This window comes from Emydura macquarii, unplaced genomic scaffold, assembly GCF_026122565.2.
Source record: "Emydura macquarii macquarii isolate MOO-44397 ecotype Brisbane River unplaced genomic scaffold, CSIRO-AGI_Emac_v2 contig_2890, whole genome shotgun sequence".
NCBI lineage: Eukaryota > Metazoa > Chordata > Testudines > Chelidae > Emydura > Emydura macquarii.
This window is the reverse complement of record NW_027133027.1, coordinates 1,557,501-1,580,159: the sequence shown is the minus strand read 5'-3', so window position 1 is coordinate 1,580,159 and position 22,659 is coordinate 1,557,501. Positions and strand designations below refer to the sequence as shown.

The window sequence follows — 22,659 nt, the reverse complement described above, 5'->3', positions numbered from 1 at the left end:
AGGAGTCATAATGGGCCAGTAAAGCATGAAGAATGGGCAGCACTGGTCAGAAAGCTGCTATAGCCAGAGCATCTGGTGAGTATGCTGACTTAGCAGCTCCTGCTAATGGACCTCTGCCAGAGTTAAAACTGGTCCCCATCCCCTCTTGTTGGGAAACCCCAAGGAAAGGCAGTGATGGAAACTGCATATCCTTCACTGTGGAGGGTAACTGTTCCAGGGAGGTGTAATACATTGTGTATATGCGTGAGCTCTATGACACAGCAGGATTCATTATTGAATTTCGTTACCGGTGTTTTGTAATCACTTGGTGACGCACAGAAGCCTTTCCTAATAAAATTAAATTAAAAAAAACAACAGAGGCACCTCCCATTACTTTTCTGCCTGAAAAGGTACACCTCCACATTGCACACCTGCTACTCTTCAGTTAACACTTGATATAATCTCCCAATTCTCCTCTCGTCACTGAAGTGGAGTGAGGAAACATCTTTCTGTCACTGCTTTTTTCTCAAACCAGGTGGATGGATATTCAAGGAATTAGCATTGTGTTGTTTATCTACGAGTTATCAGCTGCCTTCATCATATGTGTCTTCTCAGAGTTAAAAATAATCAGAACTAATTAGCTGCAATGAATTCATTCTGTTTATGTGAATACGTTCTTTGATAGCATTGGCATCACCTTTCTTTCCCAGGAAATGATTACCCAAGAATTCCACACCCATTTTTTTTCTTATAAGAAAGATAAAAAGCCAAAAAAAAAAAAAAAAAAAGAAACCTTGAGAGCCCCTATTTTCCCCCTTTCTTCCTCAGACACTAGATAGTGATTTAACATGGTTTTCTTTACACATTTTTTTGGGTCCAAATCATTCTCTGAGGCAGGAGAGCACATCCCGCTGAGCTCACAGAGAAACCTAAACCTGAAGAGGCTTCTCATGATGACAGGGCCATTCTCACACCTGTTGAATGTGCCAAGAATCCTCTCATCAATGGAACCTACACGTCATCATTGCTATGGAGACTGGAACAGGGATACTGTTTCAAAAGAAGAGGGGAAGGCAGGAACTGAGAAGCTAAGGTAGGGTTTTCTATGAACTCATATGAGGTATATTAAACATCAACACTATTACCGTTTAACGTTTTAATAACATTTTAAAATGGGCTTGTATATAAAAGTACTGAACTTTTTTTTTTTCCTCCAAAAATATTCATGTTTTTTTCTGGCTAGTGTTCTAGCTGCATTAATTTAATTAACATATCATTTACAGATAGTACAAAACCAAGTATTGGATCCTGTTGGAATCTTACTTTAAAAAGTCATGAAGATAAATGGTTCCCTACCCCATGCATCTCCCCATTTTGCTGAAAAGATGAGCAAATGTTATGTGGTATTAAATGAATGTTGCCTTCTCTTTACACCTTGCATTGGTCGTCTTATAATTTAGCTAAGGTACGGATGTGAATCACAGATGATTGTTGACAGCTCAAATAAGGGCCAACTATGCATCATTCTTTAAACATGCAGAACTTTTAAAGGTCCAGAACAAGTTGCAAAAATAAGCCAGTCTCCGGCTGTTGTTACATAAGTCAATCGAACTGGCCCTCCTGGGTTCAGTCAGGATGTTTGCTCTGTCTAATTCCCACCTATTTTGCTGCTTTTCAGTAGCACAGTGAAGTGTTCTGCACCTCAGATGGTATGATTCAGTTTGCATATTGCTGATGCCCAGTAAAGTTCTGACCCCAAACTGATATTTTTCCAGTCTCAGATCCTAAAGTAAATGGTTGCTTTATGTTTTTTTCCAGGAAAAATGGATAAATGAATTATTAATTGTGCCTCACTTGTTGTAAAGTGTTGTCCAGGTGACAGGGGAATCCTAGAGCTTGATAAAGACTGAGACTTTAATCTTCAGTAATTGCTGGATGCAACTTAGAGAGCGCTTTTTGCAATTTCCTGATCCTAGGGCCAGAATAGTATACAACAGAAGTACACTAAACTTCTCTTATCTATGACAAACTGGCTGTGGTCCTAATAGGCCATTCTCCAGCCTGGGATTGCCAGAGAGCAGCATGCTCTGACCCTGACTACTTCCCTGATGCATCCCCTGCATTCAGAGTTCAAGGAGGTTTGGCATAAGAGTCAGCTCTGTGTCAGCTAGGGACTGCTCCACACTAGGGAAATCCCCAGTTGGGAAAAACCATCTGCTTTTCTGCAGAGGGTCCGGAGCAGTGTTCAGTACTGAGCTCCCACTCTCTCTAAACTCTAATAGATGCTTTTGTGAAGCGCTCTTGACAGTCTTGACTATTTATAACATTTTTGTGCTTTTTGACAAAAATTCAGCTTCTAATGAAATGAACAGCAAAATTACAGGATTTAAACCAAAAGTTGAATTTTCTTTAATTCTTTTCTTAGGTTTATATATTACTATTATTAGTTATTAGCTGTACTGCCAGAACCCATTGTGCTAGGTGCTGTACAAAGACAGAATCAAAAGAGAGTCTAAGTGTACAACAAGAGACAATCGATGGATACAGAGCATAAGGAAACAATAAGACAATATTGGTCAGTCTTACAGTGGTCTCAACACACCAGCTGCCAATCCATAAGCCCATTCAGTCTCTGGTCTTTCCACTGAGACTCAACAACGGTGCCAATTCGATATAACTATATTGGTAGGCAGAAAGTGGTACATCAGCCTCAGGCCCTTCACAATCCCCTATTTTTTTAAAAAAGGCATTATTTTACAATATTGTTATTTCACACATTTCTAAAGCACCCAATCACTGTAGTAACTATTGTTGATGGTTTCCTAGACTTACCACAATTCTAAGCTGGTGTTGTTTTGGTTGGGATTTCTTTTACCAAGCCTGTGATATATTTTAATAAGGGATGATTTATATGCTGACTTGTTTAACAAACTGCGTTTTATCTGATTGTAAGTGGTGACTATTGCAAGAACTCATCCACCCTGATTTTAGTCATCTTTCTTGCCTTCTGTGTTGAGACTTTCATTACCACTATGTCCCTTTCTATGAGTATGAAAATCTGTGTTGGTTAATTTTCAGAAACGACTCAGTTTCTGGTATCAGTCTGTATCTTGGCTATGATGCTTTCTCCCGTGTTAAATATTCATTTATATTTTTAGGGCATATGGGATTTGTCAGATGGATCAGACCTGAGGTATCTTGTTTCTGATAGTGGCCAGCATCAACTGCTTCAGAGGAAAGTGCAAGAAACCCTGCAGTAGAGAGAGATGGAATAATCTGCTTCTCTTCCTAGCCCCTAATAGTTAGAGATCGGTTTAAACCTTGAAGTATAGGTGTTTATGTACCTTCCAAAACTCTCTTTTTTATTATTTATTATTATAACCCTAGCTATTCTTGTTACCCATATCATTGTCTGACCCCTTTTAGAATCTTGCTAATTTCTTGGCCTTAAAGGGATCCTGTGACAATGAGTTCCACAGTCTAATTTTTCATTGTTTGAAGAAGTATTTCCTTTTAATTTTTGAATTCGCCACAGTTCACTTTTGTTGAATATCCCTTTGTTCTTGTGTTCTGAGGCAAGAAGAATGGAAGTTGTTGATCCCACTTTCTCTTTATCATACATTATTTTGAAACCACCCAACAACAGATCATGTGAATAGTCATGGGGTAAAAGAAATTGAGAACTATGTTCAAGTTTTAGGAAAATAAATCCCCCACAAAATAATCCAAAGGAAATGCTGTCCATTAAATCACCATGAGAAACAATGAACTTTGAGGATTTTCTTTGTTTTTGACCTCCAACGGATGCTGGTTTATACTATCGGGAGGAGCTAGTGGTAGCTCTAAATCAAAATTTAATGCCTCTCTATCTCTGTAAGTATTCATACCACACACATACCTGTGATATCTGAGCAGTTTGGCAGGGGTGGCCCTGTGGCCTTCTTCAACTGCATATTTCATCATTATAGACTGAAAGCCATGATTGTTCTCTAAGGGTGAAATTCACTCTTGAACAGCATAAGGTCTATTGTGCCTCTTAAAACCACAGAGGAGGGTTTATTGGAACATAAGTGGTACATAGGTCTGATATTGTCCTGCACAGGGCAAATTTCACCCCAAAGAAGAATATCATGTCCTTGATGTTCAGATGTTCATTTAGTATGGCACATGTACAGGATTGTTCCTCCATTATAATTCCTAGTGCTTTGTCCACTCTAATTTTCAATATTTGTGTTTGGGGCTCCAAGAAGTTCCCTTAGATTATTCAAGACTCTAATAAATCTCATGGCCTGCAATTTATTTATTTTCCTGATAACTAGCCTAAGGCAACCTTTCTTTAATTTTACTTCAAAACTTCTAATTACAGTCCTTGTGCTGTGCTTTAAGCAATTCTTCTTGCTCATTGATGTTTATACCCTTGAATTTTTATTTTCTTTAGTTTTATTTTATTTTGTATAGATGTTAGTTGCTTTGGCTTAAAATACATAGCTGTTTTAAATACTCCTGACAGAAACATACGCTAAAGGAACTGATTTACATCTCTTATGTCTATCATCTCTTTTAAAAAATAAGTCACACCTGAGAAATCACCGTTTAAAATTATGTACTATGACTGAGTGCATGACAAGAGGTATGTATTTTTTGTTAAAGTAGGGCAAAGTTTACATCCAACAGTCTCGATCATGTTAGAAAAAAAATCAAGCTCACTATTTCAAAAGTGACCAGTGATTTTTGAGTGCCCAACTTGGGCCACCTTAAAGGTGCCTGACTGTCTCAGGATGAGAGCTCTGAACTTTCTGAAAATCAGGCCCCTTTAAGGTGTCTCACGTTGGCCCCCCAATATTACTAATCACTTTAAAAAACTTTAGGCCTCAGTTGTCATCAAATTTGAAAATACATTTGATCAGAAATGTCATTAGCTCAAGTGTAACCTGGGGTGGGTCTCAGAACCAAAGTAAAAGAAAAGGGAAACTATTAGAGCACCAGGGGTGAGAATATTGTGGTTTCCAACCCAGCTGCTGCAAAATGAGGGGAGGGCTCACTTTCTTCTCACCAGCTGCCTTCCTTCTAGGAGATACTGATGGGAAATGTGAGAGACCAGGCATATCAGCTAGCCAGTAGGAATGGGCAGGAATGGTGGTGGATCCACTAGCTCCCCATGAAGAACAAGGAGAGGGCAGGGAATGGAGGTAGGGACAAAGCCACTGGATAAGAATATAAGAACGGTCATACTGGGTCAGACCAATACTCCATCTAGCCCAGTATCTTGTCTTCCAACAGTGGCCAATGCCAGGTGCTTCAGAGGGAATGACCAGAACAGGCAATCATTGAGTGATCCATCCTGTCACCCATTCCTAGCTTCTGATGGACCTATCTTTCTCCCTCTCTCAGAATATAGCTAAACATTAAAATGGGATTCCATGTCTTTTTTTTTTTTTTTTTTTTTTTTTTTTTTTTTTGGGGGGGGGGCATGGAGGAAACTATATGAAGCAAGATCAAGGAGAAGTTATTGGGGTTTGGTGAAACTCACCATGATTCACTTTGTTTTGGCTGAGTTTCACATTTGCATAAACCCCAAAGGAAACCCAAGTGTCCTAAGTTTGGGAAAACTGAACCCACTGATGAAGTTTGCAAAAACTCCTGTGAACAGAAACCAGCTAGTTTCACAGACTTAAGAGTACATTCACAGGTGAGTCATTTCCTGCATTACCTGACATTGCACAAATGATTGGGAGAAGACTCCACAACATGTAATTTACATGAGACTGAATGATGTTCATTGGCATAGATTGCTCAATATGCAGTTCAACAAGGTATGTCTCTGTGGCACTGTCAGCAAGAGCAAGCAGAACAAAGGCGGGATAGATATTAATCAGGAGTAATGGACCCGCGGTGGCAGAAAGTAGCAAAGACACTTTGACTTGTGAATGCATATTTTACTGGAAAGCCAGGTGTGCAAGTTAGACCAGTTCCCAGACCAGTCTAAATTATTTGACTAGTATTTAAGAAGCAGCTTATGTTGTCAGTGACAGTAACACAAAGGTAAAAGGAGAGATCTTTATCAGAATAGCTTACCTTGGAGTTTTTTGGTTTTTTTTAATATTGTGATCATCATTGTATGTGGCTACTTATCATCTGAGATTTGAAATGAGTCGAAGCCAAGAGCTTTAGATCCACATCTTATCCACTCTGTCACAAATTTAGATAGAGAGTTTTGGTTCAGCACGTTGTAGAGGCTGACTGTAAGTTTCTGATCTGGAATAAAACTTCTCAGAATTCTGGCGTTTCATATCTTGAGATCTGAATTGGGCTCATTTCTAGGTAATAGTGTTGCTAGGAGAAACCATACTTTAAGACATAATTTTCCCAAATATAAAACAGAATCCCCTGCTAGCGTAAAATGGTGCAACTCCAATAAAGTCAGTGGAGCGTGACAATTTACGAAAGCTGAGAATCTAGCTTATTGTTCATTTCAACCTAAGGTGTAGAGGTTTTCTCCCTTCATTTAGTCTTGTTTTTTGTGCACAGGCAAATTTGCCATAGATGCAAAGAAACTCTATCCAGGTTGGGTTTGTATTCCCTCTCTCTTTTAATATCCAAGGTTATAGCAACCTGCTTCATGCTCAGCCCTGACTTTTCGATTTCCCCAGACCTCCTTTCAAGTCTCCTTGTGCTATTGAGAGCATTTGCTAATGTTTAGTAACTTTCTGCACCTGTAGTTCTGTCGTTTTAGGACAGTGGAATAGGTTTTCCTCACTCTAGCATGTTAAGATGGAAAGTGTGCCCCTGGGCTGACTGCCTGAAAGTAGCAGTAATTGCAGGCAGTGTGAAGGCAGCAGCTCTAAGGGCACCCAGCTTGTGAGCATCCAGACTCTGGGCATTAGCAATCCAAAATGAGGCAATTTTTCCACACTATGATATAAAACCAGCCTGTTACTGTCATCCGGGTGCTAAAGGAAGCTGTTTCTTAGTTGATGAATAAGGTATGAAGTGTAAACTTCACATTGAGACATATAAAGTTACCTTACATATCTTTCTAAGAAAGGAATTGTGTGCTTTTAGCTAGCCTGCAGCTAGGTGTCAATACACAGTTTGGGTTTTCTTTTTGAACATGCCATGTGGTCAATATTTACTAGAGCTGTGTAAAGTATTTGTATCTCATTCAAAAACCTCAAAGCGAGATTATTTGCATTGTGTTCCAAGTTCATGAAAATAAACTAATTGAATTTAAAAAAATTGCAAAAATTCCATGTTGTTCACTTGAAAATAGGTAGAACCATTGTTAAGAGAAAAAAATCCCTATTTTCACTGAAAAATCATCTTACATTGGACCAAACCACCCAAAGTAAAATGTGGGGACTGTTTCAAATGTCCATTAAGTTTGTCCTACAGCTCAAGAGAGTGTTTTATCCCAGTGGATACTTGCTTTTCATAGTAACTCCTATGCTAGTCTATTCTTGGCACCTTGCAGGAGGAAAGCATTGTGGCCAGTTCTATACACTTTGGCAGACTACTGGAACAACATTTGGACTGCTCTGAACTACTCCTGGGACCAGACTGGCACAAAATTGGTCCTAGGATGCCAGGGCCCACAAATGACTCCTCAGCTGCAGCCGGCATTCTTTGGGCACAGCTGAAAATCAGGTCCTTAATACAAGCAAGGGTCGATTTGGATCTCATAAGAACGGCCATACTGGATTAAACCAACGGTCCATCTAGCCCAGTATCCTGTCTTCTGACAGTGGCCAGTGCCAGGTACTTCAGAGGGAATGAACAGAAAAGGTAATCATCAAGTGATTCATCCCATCACCCATTCCCAGATTCTGGCAAATTTCTCTACAAATTTTATGTAATTCTCATCTTTCTAGTATCTGAATGATGTGCAGTTATTGATAGATTTTAACCTTCCCTGGGGACAGAAGTATTATAGCCCCATTTATGGAGATGAGGAACTGAGGCAAAAGGAAAATGAAATGACTTGCACAAAGTTACACTGGAAGTCTGTGGCTGAGCCAGGAGTTGGACCCCCATCTCCCGAGTTCTTGGTCTGTGCCTTATACACTAGACCATCCTCCTTCCCACAGAATTGCCCTCTTTCATGGAAAAGTGATATTTCTGAGACCCTAAATTATATGGAAACAACCTGACCATATATTTCTTTCATGCAATTTGGAATATTCAAAATCTGAATCCCACTTTTGCTGGGTTGAGCCCATCACTGATTTGAACTCAACACCAGAGACTGCAAACTGTACTTGATGGTTTTAAATGATGTCTTGAAACAGGTTTACTAAGGAGTGGAAAGAATGACTACTCCCCACAAAATATTATGCTTATTATTTTTACAAGCTCCTTAATCAAGAGGGTTTACACGCTTTTCGATTTCTCATTCAGCACCGTCTTACTCCAGTTTGATATTGATGTAACTACGTACATTGCTGGAAAAGTGGAAGTAATAGAGTGGCAATTAGACCCTTCATATCAGCTTGTTGAGATCGTGGCACTATCACTTTAAAGACATGCTTGCCTTTCTTTTATCCAATGGTATGGGGGATATTATAGTGAATTCCAAATCTGTGATTGAATACCATGATTAGTACCAGTTCATTGGCAAATTTTGCAATACGCAGTGTGTTTAAGGCAGAATGGGATGTTAAAGAGATTATCCCAATACTATCTGTATGTAATACACATTGCTTTACCCAGGACATTGGTTTATGTGTTCCAATTTTAATCCTGTCCTGCAAAATGTCCTCCCATCTTGGTGTTATCTGCAAATTGTATAAGCGTACCCTCTACTCCATTCGCTAAATTATTAATGAAAATGTTGAATAGGATTCAGATTTAGGGTTTATCTACATGGGGATTTATTCTGAAATAGCTGTTTAACTCCATGTGTGAATGCTCGTATTCTGGAATAAGACTGCTTTATTCTGAACTTGGAAGTAGATTAAACTAATTCAGAATAAGACACTCTTACTCTGGAATAAGTGTGTCCACACAGGTACTTATTTAAGAAGAGATATACTACGTTAAATTAAAAACAACAAGAGTCCTGTAACGTTCTACCTTAATCTGAATTAATTTCTTAGAGTGGACAAGCCTGTAGGACCCAGTTTTCATACTTGATCATCTAAATTGGATTGCAATATTTATGCAGTCAATTGGCTTAATTAAGTGACATTAAAGTTACACTGCTTTTCTTAGAGGTGAGTTATGAAGGAGGTAAATATATGTTTGTTCTTTTTTGCCCTTAAAATTTAAGTGGTTTCTAGCCTAGTTCCTCATTATACAGATAGGACATATGGATGATAACAATACACACTTTTGAAAGTGTAGAACTTTTAAGGACATCCGGGGACAGAATGTCAGGGTTTTTTGGGGGTGTGTGTGTGTATAATTTTGGTTTTTTATATTTAAAATTTAGCTTTTGTCTATTCTGTTTTCCTGGAAGACTCTGTGGGTGACTGGAGAGCTTAGAAGGGTTGACATCCTAAATACCAAGAGGATGAAATGTGAGCAATCGAGTGGGATGGATTTTTAGTCAGTTTGTCTAAGGCGGCAGTCCTGCAATGATCTCATGTGGGCAGGCTCTTGTACCCTCCTGGAGTCCCACTGACCTCAGTGGAAATCTGTACACAGGGTTCTGCTCACACAAAGCTGATTGCAGGATTGGGACCTATAACTTCTCATTGTGTTCAGGATTTTTTTTTAATGAAATAAATGATACTACTATAAGCTGGGTGCATAACTGGTTGAAAGCCCCTACTCAAAGAATAATTATCAATGGTTTACCGTCAAACTGGGAGGACATATCTAGTGGGGTCTGGAAGGGGGTCTGTCTTGAGTCTGGTACTGTTCAACATTTTCATTAGTGACTTGGATAAAAGAGTGGAGAACCTGCTCATATAATTTGCAGATAACACCAAGGTGGAGGGGTTACTATAAATTTGCAGGACAGGATTAAAATTCAAAATCTTGACAAATTGGAAAAATTTATCTGAAATCAACAAGATGAAACCAAATAAAGACAAGGGCAAAGAAGGAAGGAAAAATAAAATGCACAACTACAAAATAGGGAATAACTAGCTAGGCAATAGTACTGCTGACAAGGATCTGGGGTTTATACTAGATCTCAAACTGAACATGAGTCAACAATGTGATGCAGTTGCAAAAAAGCTAACATTGGTCTGGATTATATTGACAGGCATGCTGTATGTAAGACATGGGTGGCAACTGCCCTGGTTTACTTGGCACTGCTGAGGCCTCAGAAGGAGTATTGTGTCCAGTTTTGGGCACTACATGTTTAGCAAGATGTGGACAAACTGGAGGGAGTCAAGAGGACAACAACAGAAATGATAAAATGTTTAGAAAATCTGACCTATGAGGAAAGGTTGACAAAACCAGGCATGTTTAGTCTTGAGAATAGAAGATTGATAACAGTCTTCAAATGTGTTAAAAACTGTTATACAGAGGACAGCAATCAATTGCTCTCCATGTCTGCTGAAGTGAAGACAAGAAGTGATTGGCTCAATCTGTAGCAAGGGCGATTTAGGTTAGATATTAGGGAAAGCTTTCTAATTATAGGGATAGTTATGTACTGGAATAGGCTTCCAAGGAAGGTTGTGGATCCCTGTTACTGAAGGTTTTTAAGAACCAGTTAGGCATACACCTGTCAGGGCTGGTTTAGGTATATTTGGTCCTGCCTTAAAGCGGGGGGCTAGACTAAATAACCTCTAGCAGTCCCTGCCAGCCCTACATTTCTTTGATTTCTTTCATTCTATGGTTTTTTCTTTGAAAAATGCTGATTTGTCAAAACCAAAACTTTTCAAAGGAAACGATCTGTTTCAATGAATGTTGAGACTTTTCCGCCCCCCGCTCTCCCCCCCAAAATCAAAATTTTTTTGAATGTGTCAACGCTTTTTATTTCAACATTTTAAAAATAGACATTCTGGTGTCCAGTTCAAAATGATCTTTGTGTTTTTTGAAATTTAAGCTAATTAAGTTAAAATAAATAAAAATAATTGAAATTTAAATACAACATTTCAGAATGATCAAACTGACACATTTCAATTACCCAAACCCTTTTTCTTTTTTTTTTTTTTTTTTTTTTTTTTAAGTTTTCAGTTCACAGGTTTTTTTTAAAATTTCAACTTTTTGGTCTGATACAGAGTGGGAACATTTTTTGATGCCTCAAAACTTTTGTGGGATGGGAAAACTATTTTCCACCTGGCTCCAATTTTGTTTTGTTTTGTTTATATCTATTTAACTCAAATATCCAGCAAACATTTTGGAGCAAAGCATTCTGGGAAAGATTCACCAACCTTACTCCTTCAGTTGAGAGTTGTAATAGTTCCCACTCCAGCCTCTCATCCTCCATAAGGTCCTTCTGCAAAAACTTGGAAGACAAGATTTGATACTCTTGAAATTTCTGTGGTTAAAACAAGAAGCTTGCTTTAAAAAAAAAAAGAGGAAAGAAACCTTTCAGGCATTTTTTATGCATCATAAAGAAGCAGAAAAGGGCATAAATCCATATTTTGTAGGTCACCTTTGTGAGAAAACAAAAATGTTTAAAGTAACTAACCAAAGGCTTAAACTTAACCTAGAGGAAAATCAGCAACTTTATATTGAAATGTCATTCCTTTTGTGTTCAGGAGAGTGGAGTGAATAATGGGGAAGAATTAATCCACCCATTCTGAGAGAGACAGACATCTGGAATACTGTTTCCAGTTTGCAGTACATTACCACCCCTGCTTTTTTAGGGCTAAACCATAGAGAAACCCCTGGAACTGTGCCAGAGGAGATTGAAGATTCACTGAAAGTCACGTCAGAATTTTCAGGAAATCATCCCCTCTAGTGTGAGAAGTTTGGGATAATGTCCTGTGAGCAAAGGCCTTCAAGGCCCACCAGTGTCCTAGATGAAAAGGATCCATGAAGAAAAGGTAATGCAGGATCTGTGGAGGAAGGAGCCATCCCATTGTGGACAGCTGTAGTCCAGTCAGGCTGTGCATAGGCGTGCGCATGGGGTGTGGCGAGGCACACCCTAATGCAGGGGTATCATACATACCCTTTTTATCTGGCCCACGATTCTCTTTTGACATGGCCCGTGGCGCCGTCTCGCTGTGTTTAAAGCTGCTGCTGAAAGAGTGGAGGGTGCGCGATCCTTCGGCGGACGGATGGGATCTGCCACCGAAATACCCTCTCTCGTGTCATTTCTCAGAGGAGACTACGATGTGGCGAGAATTCCGCCAGCGGGTAATTCAAATGTTGCCTGCTGGTGGAATTGAGTTTGACACCCGAGATAAAGATTCCCTGGGTGCACACCCTAAGGAAGATTCCCTGGGTGCACACCCTAAGGAAGATTCTCTGGGTGCATACGCCTATGGCTGGCCCTCTTTCACCCCCCGTTCGTAATTGTCTGGTTCCCCCTGGCTAATACTTGATAAAAGATATTGAGGGGACTCAGAAGGAATTAAAGTTGCTTTAAGACCAGATTCCCACGTGGAAATCTACAGGTTGAGTTGAAGGATGGTGCTATGGAGTTTGGCTGGTCCCCTCTTCCAACCCTTACCTTCAAAACCCTACAGATGGGAAGACCACACAGAGCAACCAAGAGAAGCTTCCACAGGGTGGATCTTAGGGTGGGGACACAATGCCATTAGAGGAGGTACATGCAACTTTCTTGTGGCCAGGTGTGGGGGAAATCTGCCTGTATGGAGTTCTTCTATTTGTAAAAGCAGAATGGACCAGCCAGGGCTTAACTGATATTGATCTTATTTAATTTACCTTGTATTTTGCACTGTTTCTCACTATGTATTTATACCTCACTAGAACAGGTAGAGAGATTCATATGTGAAATACATGCTGCAGTCCAAGAAACAAAACAAAATAAAACAGACAAAAAAATCCAAAAACAACAACAAAAAACCAACCAAAAAGCCCCAGTTCACAGTCTTAGCCTGTGAACTGTGTGCATTTTCCAGTTAAATGAACAGAGATCATGATGGCAGAACCATAAATTATGAGATTCTTTTAGTGAGTGAGGAGACATCAATGTAACTCCTACCAGCCGGGCAGCTTAGGGGAACTATGTGGAGATACTGGGAGACTTGCCAGCTTGTAATTGAGGAGTGAAATTCTTTTTTTGTATCATGTTACTCTGCTCTATTCATGTTCTCCTGGGGTGGAACTTTAGTATACTGCATTAGCCTCAAAAGTGCACCAAAGGGGAGACTTTTTGATGACCTGATGCAAGTTCTTATTTTCAATTCTTGATGCTAACTGTATTGTCACTCTGAATCATTCAGATATATATTTGCTTGAAAACAAAATCAGGAAGGAATTCCCCCCCACATCAGATTGGCAGTCACCTTGTGGTTTTTCCAGCTTCCTCTGCACTAGGGCACAGGTCATCTGGGTATATCTCACTAAATCAATTCCCTGCCACTGCAGGGGCCTTGGGTACCGGTGCACCTCAGTCACTTCTTTTCTGTGACTGTGTCACATGGCAGTTTAATCTACTCACAGTTGTAATATGTGGGCCTAATTTCAGTTAAGTGTGTGGGTGGTGTTGCTGCCCTGTGATAAACAAGAGGTCAGAATAGATGATCTGGTGGTCCCTTCTGGCCTTAAACTCTATGACTCTAAATTAAAGTGGGAATGGTTTTGCTTGATCTTTCTGGTCACACTGAATCAAACCTAGTGACAGTGGAGACCAAGATTATAACACAAACATTCAACAAGGGTCAGTAAAGTGTTGTCTCAGGTAAATCATTTTGTCTTTATCAACAGTATATTAAACATTTTTCTCATCCCATTTTACTAAGCCACCTCCCTATTCCATTCTAGCACTTCCAAAAGACTCCATTCTTTCAGGTTGCTCCCAAGAACAGACTTATTAGCTTTTTAAAAAGCTTACCAACTGATTCTCTCCTCTGGGTTTCCAACTGCATTCTATACTGTCTCTCTTTTTTTCCAAATGTAAGCTCTTTGGGGCAGATATTTTGTCTCTTTTTGAGCCTAAGGCCCATTGACGTCAATGGAAAGTCTTCCATTAAATCCACTGGGTTTTGGATCATGTCCTTTTGTGTCTTGCACAGCACCAAACACAATATCAATAGCTTACAATAATCTTAGTTTACAATAGTAACAATCTCAGTTTACAATAGTAAACTAAGATGACTATCTTTTTATCAATCACTTTCTAAATCACAAGTTCTGGATCCAGCTGCAGGACATTGCAACTGGACTAATTAATGATAATAACAAGAAAGTGCATATATCATTATATTATAAACAAGTGCCTGTTTGATTCCATATCCCTTCAAAAGTATATAACTCAAGTGATGAAAAATAAGTGTTGGGCTGACAGCTGAAACATAGAAAGTATCATTATAAAGAACCTTTTATTTTTAAATGGATTTTGATGCTCTTAATTTGTTTAAATGACTTTCTGTTTTCACTTACACCAGCACAAATGAGAAGTAACACCATTAAAATCAGTGGGATTACGCCAATGTAAAACTGATGCAAATGAAATAAGAATAGGCTCTTAATCTTCAGTGTAGCATTCCTAGGGCAGGGGGTGGAGGGGATCAGAAATCTAATATACCTACATATTTTTATAAACTTTTTAAAAAATATGAAGAGTGCACATCCTTAAACCCTTATGCTCAGGGGTACCTTTTTATGTGAGTTGTCTCACTGAATTAAATGGAACTACTCACGTGAGTACAGAGAAGTGTTTGCGGGATTGGGACCTGGGCAGTTACACTGTAGGCTAGACAGCTTCCTTTTCAACCATTCTGTTCCATTAACTATAGAATATTTTTCAAAACAGTGAATAATTATGTAATGATCCAAAGTAGCCGGGGGAGTGGGGGATATATAATAATATTCTCTATATATTTTAAAGAAACTAAGCCAGATCCTAAATAAACAATCATCCTGTAGACGTCAATATGCTAAATGAGAAAATAACATGCTTTGTGTTTAGAAAGTTCAAGGCCTTTTTTTTTTTTATAAGCATCTTCTGTAATCCTGAGTAACATAGCATTAAAATTTGGTTTTAGCTAGAATTATGGGTGTGTGACATAAGCTAGCAGAAGCCCAGGAAGTCTAAAAGCACTTACTGTCAGCAGAAGGATTCTGTGAAAATGGCTTTGTCTGACTTTGGCTTATCTACTCCCTGAGTGAAATTCACTCCCGTGTGTAGGGCCAGCATAATGCCTATGCACCATTTAAGCTCTGTTAGACTTAAGGGGTGTATTGGCCTTGTGCTTACCCTCTGCACAGGGATGAATTTCACTCCCTACTAGGCAGGACTTTCTCTGACACTAGTGTGAGTGCACAAGTGGTAGGGAGAGGGGCTCCAGGAGCTTGCATTTATTCTCCTCTTGTTCACTCTGTACGAGGACAATGGATAATTGCACTTAAGGGGAACCTGGACTGCTTCTTACATGTACCCTCAGAGCACAAATTGCTCCAAAAGGGGTGAGGAGGAAGAGGAGCCATATCACTCCTCACTGAACTGCACAGTGGACCAGCTGCCGAGTTGGGAGTATGATGCATCACCGTAAAGAATGGTGCAAAGTGCACAGGGTGAATGTGCGGGGACGGTGTGGCTACAGAAGTAGATCTTGGTGCCATAGTCTCTCTCTTTCTCTTCGAATCAGAGCTTGCTTCAATGATGAAAAACAGTTTTTATTGCTGTTACCAATACAATTCCTGTATGGAAAAGCTGGCTGGATTCCTTCCTGCCTCCGCAGATCATCAATACAATTTTCTGTTGCGTTCTGTTGGTGTAAGAACACAGCTTGGTTTTCGTTCCCGACTTGAGTTTACAGGGCTGGCAGTTAGCTAAGGTATCTTTTGACTCTTAGACTCAGATATGGAAGATAAAGAGAAGGGGAAAATATGGAACCTAATGTTTGCAGCTGCTTACATGTTATGGGCCGACTTCAGGCCTGCTATAAACGGGATCAACTCAAATATGTTTCTTTTTGCCTAGGAACCACATTGATCTTGGAAGCCATTACTTGTTAATTCTTTGCCTATTGAGATGTCAGGGATTACCCAGTCTAGATCCTGCACTGTGATAAGGGAAACATATTTAGCATTCATTTTAAAAGCAGTTTTAGTTCAAAGGTTCAATCCCCAGAGTCAGACCTTTTATTTGCTATTTATCAGGCTGCAGTAAGCAAAACCAGCAAATAAGTGTTACCAACAGGAGGTACTCAAATAATTTAGAGTATGCCCTGAATAATAGTAGCATTGATATTTACTGATGAAATGTGCTATATAAGAGTTAGGTACAGTAGAACCTCAGAGTTACGAACATCTAGGAAACGGAGGTTGTTCGTAATTCTGAACAAAATGGTATGGCTGTTCTTTCAAAGTTGACTTAATTAATACAGCTTTGAAACTTTACTATGCAGAAGAAAAATGCTGCTTTTAACCGTCTTAGTTTAAATGAAACAAGCACAGAAACAGTTTCCTTACCTTGTCAAATCTTTTTTTTTTTTAAATTTTCCCTTTTTTTAGTAGTTTGTTTCACACAGTACTCTGCTGTATTTGCTTTTTTTTTTTTTTTTGGTCTCTGCTGCTGGCTGATTGCGTACTTCCAATTCCAAGTGAGAGGTGTGGTTGACTAGTCAGTTTGTAACTCTGGTGTTTGTAAGTGTAAAGTTCTACTGTAAAGTTATTTTATTTTTGTTATTTATTATTTTATTAGTCTATCAGATGAAAACAAATGGAAATAATTGTAGAATGTTTCAGTTGTGTGTATCCAGACTTTTTCAGTTAACTGAATCCTATGGCAAGTGAAAATTGTCTTGCTAATTAGTCACAATGGTATGGCATTCCCAGATATCATTTCTGGTTCCAATTAATATAATCAAAGTTGCCATAACTATCGCTATTTATTCTATATATCTTTCTCCATCACATACTGGACTACCTTAGGTCCCCTTCACTTGCCATTCAGCTGTTGTGTTTTATTCACAGATATGTGACAAAGAAATGCAAACTTACTGAGATGAGTATATTGATATATACAGTCAATGTCAACTGGAATATAGAGTAAAAGAAAGGAAAGTAATGAAAATGTATAAACAAATAGCCTATGTTGTTCCACGTTGACACATATGTGACACTAATCCAGAAACTTATGCCAGAGGCAAGTGAAGTATGTTTTGAAGCACTAGAGGTATCCCTTCTGGGACTGCTCATATAGTATAATTTCTGACTCACTGCTTTCAGTCAGACTTCACTGATCTATTAACAGTATCAATATATGCAGTGGTAGATATGTTGGATATATTACTTCCAAAGATGCATTTTCTTGAATTTTGCAATGCATACTCACTGATAGTGCTTGTTTTAATTCTGAGATGAGAGATATGTTTAAAGAAACCTTATACTGTTCTTTCCTATGGCTGTGCCAGTAAATAATAACATCCTCCTTTTCAGAACACAGGTCATGTGAGTTGCTTGCAGTGGAACCTGTATGCGAAACAGTTGCTCCTATAGTCAGTGATTCAGACCCTAAACACTACAGTATATTTGTGTCTTTTTGTGGGCTCGTTTTCCTGGTGTGTTTGTTTTAATAATAGCTGAAAAATGAGAAAAGAAATAGAAGTTTGCAAGGGGCTTCTAAAATCCATGGATCATTGAGACAGTAACCAAACTAAATTAGTTAATCCTTGAAAATACAATTTCCTGGTGAAAGCTCTGACACATCCTGTGAGGAAAAAGTCAGAGCTATTGGCCTTTAGGCTGGAATTACATTTTTAACAGTGCTTACCCCTTGTCTGGTGAATATGCCCCACCTGCCTAGTCTACTGTTTACCTTAGCACATGGTTAACGTTTCACTTTCTACCGTATAATCCTGTATGGAAGCAAAAATGTTCAGTGACTTAAGTATCCCTCGTGTATTCATGAATTTTAGAGATTGGTAAATAGGCTGATACTTCCATTCATACATTATTTGAATTCATGGGACTTATAGAAGAAATAATGGGTAAATGTGGACTGCTATAGAAATGGGAGTGAGGGTGGTAGCAGGAGCATAGAGTCTGCAGAAAGGAATGATTTCGCAGTGCCTAGTACATTAACATCATCCAATAGTGTCCATTGGAATCAGGCAGATGACGTGGATTGCCTAAATTGAGCAGAATTAAAAAAAACCCCACACAATCAAGACATTCCTTCCTCCACCAAAGGAGTGTGGTGCTCACCATACTCCAATAAGGGATATTGTGATGAGTCACAGCAATAAGGGACAGCAGCAGTGGTGAGATCATGGTGAGGAGTCAGTTACAAGAGTTCAGTGGGTACTCCTCAGCCATTGCCCAGCTAAGGTAGTTACAAACTGAAAGTGGAGCAGAGTAGATGCAGAGAGAGAGAAGAGCTCACCTGCATGAGCACAGACAGAAGGCCTTAGAAGTAGGACAGATAGACCAAAGTACTGGAGCCATCAGATGGGTTCAGCTCACAATGATTTTGTATATCTTTGTATATAGTCGGTGCCTGTATAGCAGACAGATGGGGAAGCAGCATCACAGCAAGAGGAGAAGAGAAAAGGAGTGAAGGACAGATTTTTTTTCTTTCATTTTTTATTATTGTTGGCGTATCCTTCTGAGGTTAAAAAAAGGGACAGACACACAGCCCAAGGCAGTGAGCAGGTGGGCACTAAGCCACAGTGTGGGAGTTAAAACATAAACTGGAGAGGAATAAATTCTGAAAGCCCCAAAGGGGGGAGAGAACTCCTGTGAATTATTATCTGCAGGACATGTTCAATGTGAAGCCCAGAACACAAAGGAAACCCCCCAAAAACACCTCCCCATACATGATATATGCTCTATAATCAACATTAATGATCAATTTTGCAGATTACTTAATTGATTATTACCATGCCCCTGAGAGATGAGAATTATTGTGCCCATTTTACATATAGGAAAACCGAAATTTAGAATTAACGGAGACATTAAAGGAAACAAGTGCCGGAATTAGGATTAGAATGCAGGAGTCCCTCACCCGGGGTTCCGTGCTCAGCCCAGGACACTCTGCTGCCTGGTAAGCTATTGAGCTGACCCCCACCAATCCTTGAAGTCAGAGGCTGCTGGGAGGGAGCTTGTTGCAGCCTCGCTAGCACCTCAGCAAGCTGCAGATCGGTTTGTGCTTCCCCTCACAATTAAATCTCTAGTGGCTATAGGTTTTCGAGGTCTCAAAGCTCAAATTTAGGAACTTCAAAGGGGGAACCATGAAACACAGAACAAATCAGTGACAATCTTCTATATCTATCTATTTATATTTTCAAAGCCATCTCCATAGAAAAAGGGCTAGAAACTTTGCCTCCCATCCAACAAAGCACTTATGTACGTGGATAGTCTCTGACAAACATCTGAAATTAAACACATACTTAAGAGCTTTGCTGGGTCAGGGCCTTTCTTTAAAGAAAAAAAAATATATATATATATATATATATATGAGATTAGATTTAAGAATAGGCTTCCAAAATCAAGGATTACAGAAAGACGGGCAACGCCTTCATGGCTCCGTTACTGAATTTAAGTGACTGATGGGCTTTTTCCACCAGAGATTCCTTCAAGATGCACCTTCTGAAAACCCAGGCCAGATGCCAGATATTTATGAGAGAGTCCAAAAGGTATCTTCAGTAGTCTGTTAGGATTTATTATTGACTCACTGGTTTTCTGCCAATATTTTAGCGTGGAGTTCCCTCTAAATTTCTCCCCCTTAGCATGTGATAAATTCTGTGTACCAGGACTGCATATTCACATCACCACATACCAAAACAGCTGTTGCATTATGACAGGTTACACTTTTTATCCCCCTCTCGTTCCCAAACCTACTCCTCTTCTAACAGCAGCTTCCAACAATTCTACTTAGAAGGTATCACCACAGCAACATTGGAATTGACATAGTCATTTATCAACAGACCTTTTCTGAACCAATCTTCTCTGTTGGTGGAATTTCTGCCTACTTGATTTCTTATAGCTGCACACAACTAAGTAGTAACCACGACACATTTCTGAAGGAAGAAATTATTCAGATAAGTAACTAGGGATCTGATGCTGCACCATTGAAGTCAATGGGAGTTTAGCTGCCGAATTCAGTGGGAGCTAGGGATGTAAAAATGATTTTAATTAAATTAATTTAAACGTTCTAAAAATAGAACATTTAAACATTTAAATGCGTGGTGGGGGAGCCGTGCTGGGTTCGACTCCTCACTGCCAAGTGAGAGTTGCCTAGCTGAGGCTCCCCCCGGCCCCTCCCTGCACTGGGCTCTACACCTTCCCGTGAGCAAGAGCTACCCAGCCGTTCTCAGTTGTGGGGAGCTGAGCCTACCCTCCCCCAGTTTAAATGGTAATCAGCTGTTTAAAACATTTAAAGAGTTGATTTCCATTTAAACGATTAAATGGTTAAGCTTTTACATCCCTAGTGGGAGCAGGACGTAGGTGGGTCATTGAGCGAAGTAGAAGGAAAGCAAAAGGGAATCAACTGGGGAGGGGAATCAGATATGGTCTTTGTCTAGAGCCCCAGTACTGGTTCTGAGTCATAGTTCCTGGGTTATGTTTTCTGAATCTGCTGCTGACTTGATGTGTGTGACCTTAGGCAAGTTGTGTGACCTCTCTACACTTCTGTTTTACGCATGATGGAGAGTGGGGAATTTCTGTACCACCTCCGCAATAAATGCAGGAGATTGTACAGTAGTTGTCAGTAGTAGAAACTGCAGAATTCATTGGAGCCCTCATGAAACAAATACCTGTGATGACGTTGACACCCACAGGAGGGCACTGGGATCCAGTAAAGGTGACGAAGGTCAGGAGACTGAGCACCAGCAGTACTTAGAGAGAGTTCAGCCTTTCACTCCTTGCTGAACAAAGAAAATGAAGATTCAGAAAAGAATTCCATTGACTTCAATGGACATTGGATACAGCCGTGATTTTGCAGCCATACTTCATGTAGCCTGTCCAGTCTTAGGGATAAATTCTTTACTGAAGGGAGAGCAGATATGGTAGGTGGGAGCGGGGAGCAAGACTTCTGGAGATGCAGATTTTCCCCCGTCCATTCTTCCCTGGACACAACTTCCATCCGTTCTGAAATGCTGCTAACAAAGCCGAAGCTATGTACAAAAGGGGTGCATCGTCCTGTGTTAGGGACGATGGTGGAAAACAGGAGAATGCTGAGCTGGGAAGTGTGGTGGGGAGGGGACTCTCAGTGGGAGATGTGAGGTGGATGGGGTGTTGCCCCCGAAAGAGAGGTATTAGAAGCCTTGACAGGGAAGAAGCAGCTGGGAGCTGAGGTGATGTCTGAGTGGCTGATGGGTTGTGGTGATGCAGCAGCTGGGAAGGGATGGTCAGCAGGCTGACCAGGCAACCCCTTTCTTTAAATTGGTAGTATTTAGCTTAATCCTGACAAATCCAAAAAGTCATTCCTCATTTGTCCTAAACAAAGTAATCTTGGTTTTTAGATTTTCATACAGATAAACAAATGCTGAAAAATGTCTGCTAAAGCCTCACACCAAACAAACAAAACCCATGTCACTTGCTGTGACTGAGGTACTGAAAATGCAGATAGCATGTTCATGATGCCATCCTTATTCTCACTGACTTGGTTCCTCAGTCTGTGTGTAATCTCAACAATAAGAGGCCCCTATTCAAGAGAGCATTTAAGTCTGTGTTTTAATCCATCCCTGGCCAGGGCAGCATTTAAACACATGGATAACTTTAAGTACATCTGTAAATCCCATTAATTTCAATGGGACTTAAGCACATGCTTAAAATTAACCACAGACTTATGTGCTGCCCTGAATAGAGGGTTTTTTTTTGTTTTGTTTTAGGGTCAGAAAAACCTTTATATAATGAATACTTCTAGCCTGGAAGTTCAAGTAAAACTTTGAGGGAATTTGAATGGACATGTTTAATTTTTGCAGATTTTGTTTTTTGTTTTCAGCCTCTGCAAAACAATCTGAATGTATATCTGTATAAATACATAGTGAAACAACTGTCCAATTTGCTATTCATCATGGGCCTGATCCTTCACCCAGTGAAATTAAAAGGAGTTTTGCCAGCGAGATGTAAAGCAAACGTAGTTGCTGTGGGAGAGATTAGTTGCCTTAGATTTAGCCACCTAAATCTGTAGAGTCATTGGGCCAGAGAAAAAGGGAATGAGAATAACTCTATGATCCGGTGGTGAGGGTATCTACCTGGGAATGGGAGACCCTGGGTCCTGTCTCCCTATGCCAGAGACTCTTTAATTATGTATCCCCTGTGGAACAGCTTCAACAGGAGAGACTGAGGTAGCCCTTTATTAGACTATCCCATAACTCAGTGATTAGAGCACTCTTCTCAGATGTGGGAGACCCCCTGTTCAAATCTTTTCTCCCCTTCTGGCTGTGGGAGGGATTGAACCTGCATTTCCTATATCCCAGCTGAGTGCTCTAACCATTGAGGTAATGAAGGTAGGCACCATTATACACGTCCCTCCCTCCAGTTTGGAGTGAGGCACCTGTCTAATTCATTTTCCCAAGAAACTCATTAGCCACCTAAGCCATCTGACTCCAGGAGAGGGGTTTCTACTTGTGGACCTCTAGCAGAGATAGGTTCCTATCTCTGAGAGAGAGCAGGGGCTTAGGACAAACCCCTGTTGCCAGCATC

At 39.9% G+C, this 22,659-nt stretch overlaps 1 protein-coding gene across 3 annotated transcripts in view; it reads left to right on the top strand.

Moving 5' to 3' along the window:
- LOC137166573 (orofacial cleft 1 candidate gene 1 protein homolog) overlaps window positions 1–22,659 on the top strand; it is a 101,577-nt gene that overhangs the window by 45,213 nt on the left and 33,705 nt on the right. The window contains exon 1 of one of the 3 annotated variants that reach the window (XM_067568347.1): window positions 871–1,072. The exons of the other annotated variants lie outside the window; for them this stretch is intronic. The gene's annotated coding sequence lies outside the window, so the exon portion shown is untranslated. Of the gene's footprint in view, window positions 1–870; window positions 1,073–22,659 lie in introns of those variants that run through there. 3 annotated transcript variants of the gene reach the window in all.